This window comes from Notothenia coriiceps, unplaced genomic scaffold, assembly GCF_000735185.1.
Source record: "Notothenia coriiceps isolate Sejong01 unplaced genomic scaffold, NC01 NC01_scaffold00030210, whole genome shotgun sequence".
NCBI classification, from domain to species: Eukaryota; Metazoa; Chordata; class Actinopteri; order Perciformes; family Nototheniidae; genus Notothenia; species Notothenia coriiceps.
The window spans coordinates 243,169-246,422 of NW_011362911.1; positions in this window are offsets into that span (position 1 = coordinate 243,169).

The window sequence follows — 3,254 nt, forward strand, 5'->3', positions numbered from 1 at the left end:
AAAAAAGAAACTTGCTGTAAGGTTAATTTGTAAGATCTGTACTAAGTTATTTGTATTCATTTATTATTCCAATATGTTGAAAATGATTTTATTTTAAGTTAGACAGTTAAAAAAATTCCTGTTTTTACACAATTGAATAAGCTCTGTGTCAACCATAAACACTAAACACCATGACTGTCCAACAAGCTAGAATATCCAGAGACTCCCAGAAGCTGCGGACCACGAGCCACAATCAGAGAGGAGGAGGAGGAAGAGGAAGAGGAAGAGGAGGAGGAGGGGAGTTAGCACATGGTTATCAGGGTGTCAGCACCCCCTGCTGGCTTTGGCTGCAGACTGGGACATCTGCCCTCTTCTAAACCCCCCCAACCCATCCATACACATCTCTCCTGCTCTCATCATATCTCTGTTTCAAGTCGGATCATTTTCCGACTGTACATTTAGTTCAGGGATTCGATGCAGGCCGAGGACATTCCTCCATTTTGCTAGTGTAACTTCTCAAAAACCTGATCTGAAAAAAACGAGTTTGAATATTGTTGACTGTTTAAATAATGCATTCATAAGGGTTCCACTACTTTCAATGGTGACTTAGAGTAAAAAAAAACAAAACAAGCTTAAACCATATCTACATGTACACCCAATATCTACTACTGAGTTTGTGAAATTATTTTGTAAACTGACTACCCAATAACATTTTCTGACATGGATGAATGACTAGCTGACACACTATGTGACTTCATTTGACACAAATAAACCTATTGCCTATTAACTCTTTATCTACTTGTGTGTCCTTTATTTGATCCGGACAGATGCTGATAATTACATGAAAGCCCTTTTCTCTACTTTACGAGTGTTTGTGTATCTGTATCAGTTTAATAACAGCTGTAATATTCTATATGTAAATGTCAGACACAATACAGACCTTGCAGTAAAAAATGACATGTTTGCAACAACACATCACACTACATTTCCATGACGAATAACCAGCTACAGGTTAATGTCTAAGCTAAGGTCATGTTGGAGATAAGCTGTCTCTTAATGTAGCTTTAGTTCATATTTACACAGATACCTTTTATTGCTTAAGTAAACAAGTATATAGAAAATACCAGGAAGATAATAAAAGCCCAACATAATATGAGATATGGGGTTTATATACATCAATATCCCACTAAAATTGTCATATTCTAGCTTTTATTTTACGGTTTCTCATAATTGTGATATGAGTTCAGCGAGACAGTCGTAAACAATAACAATATAATGTGTGCGTTTATCTTCAGAGAGGAGAAGAGTGAGTTTAATGGTATATAAATAGTGTTATGATTGTATTATTATTATTACACCTCTAGCTGTGACTCATTTTATAACTTTGCACCGATCATTCAGGTTTTCCCGCAGGCTGGTTTTATAGAAATGTGTTAGGACTGGTTTTGAGAGATAATCCGGTCTTTGTCTTGCCTCTTGACTTTACTAATGCGTTTTAGACACTTGCACAAAAACAAGTACGGCTCAAAAGTAAACCACCCTCGCCCCAGGGGAGCCGAGTACTAAAGAAAAAGTGTTTCTATTGTGAGGAGAACTGACACCTGCTGACGGACGAAAAGAGGTAAACATATGTTGTGGTGCAGTGCTGCTGTGGGGGAGCGATGGGAGGGGACACAGTTATATAGAGACAACAGTAACCACTTGGAAAAGTATGGCATGTGAAGCCATAACTGAATAACAGATTAAGGAAACAAAAATCCAACTAAACTGTTCAAATCGACCACAATGCACTGCAGCTTTTCTGGTACTGCGAATGAACAAAAGCAGCTTCAACTCTTTGTATTTTTAACAGAGCCTTATTAATAGCCTACACAACAAATTGGACCTGCTTAAAATAGTCAGGAATATAAAACCTGTGAGCAACCAATAGATGTATTTACCTACTGTATCTAAAGGCTATCCTAAAATCAAATGAAAAATGTTTTAACCTGTAGCCTAGTCACTTCGAGGCAACCTCCTACAGAATGACGTTGACATGCTGCACAGTCTTTAAACAGAAATAATTATACAGCTGTCACAATGAGAATTGTTAAAAGCTCTGAACACAAACACAGGTGTTTTAGTCACACGCTGATTAAACCTAGAGCTGTCTGTACTGTTCAGACTGTGTTTGACATCTGCCCGACTCTCCTGGTATTTCTGTTCACACGTTAAAACATGACATAACACCAAAGTAACGCCTATGGGATCCTTTTAGGTACAAAGCGTTTGATTTCACAAGCTAAGTTGAAGGTAGCTCTGATAAATCTGTAACTAAAGAAAGTACTTGATTGGGTTTTTCTGTCGTAATTTTCTGTTTTGGTGATATTTTGCAGAGTCGTTTAATGTGTGGCTAGACTCAGAACAAAAAATGAGCTACTGCTGAAAATGTCACCTGCGCTCTCTTTTAATTTCCACACACACTCTCCCTTCTTCACTGACTCATCTTCCTCAATGGGAGGATTTACCAACCACAGGAATATCAAGGTCTCAAATCAAAGCCTGGAATGTGGAAAGGGAGACGGGAGCAGCACATTACCGTGACACCGCCGTCTCCCACGTGGACGTACGGGAGAGGGGTGACACCACAGGGGGCTCTGGGTCTTGTCGTTAGCCAGGAACGAGCTGCTCTCTCTGGGTTATCTGCCTCCTCCCGTGACCCCCGGTGGAGCAGCGGGGCTGTTCTGTTGTTTCATTATCACAGAGGTTCACGTAGCATGGAGAGGCGCCATCATTATCCATCAGGCTTAATGAGACTATCTCGCTGCCGTAAAAGGTCAGGCAATTACTGCTGGTGCAGTTTTCAGCCTGGAGACGCGAGGAGGGTTGGAGAGGGATGGAGGCGAAATAGATAGTACACACACACACACACACACACACACACACACACCTTAACACTACCACATTGCTCTAAAGTGAAACTCTATTGCAGAGAGTTTCTGAGGGAAGGTTTTTTCTCTGTAAGCTTTCACTTGGTTTTGCTTTTTAGGACTGAGACTGTACCAAAGTGCTTTTCCTGCGTGTGTGCACTTGTGTGTGTGTCTGTGTGTGTCATTGATTTTGTAAATTATTTTGCGATTTCCCATGTGAACCCTGGCCTGTTGCATCCGGTTTTGACCCTGACATTTACACCCTCATAATTGTCAACACCCCCTGCATTTAAACACACAATTCCCTGAACACTCAAGAACACGCACACTCAAACAATTAAATGAATAGATTAATTGAATGACCGT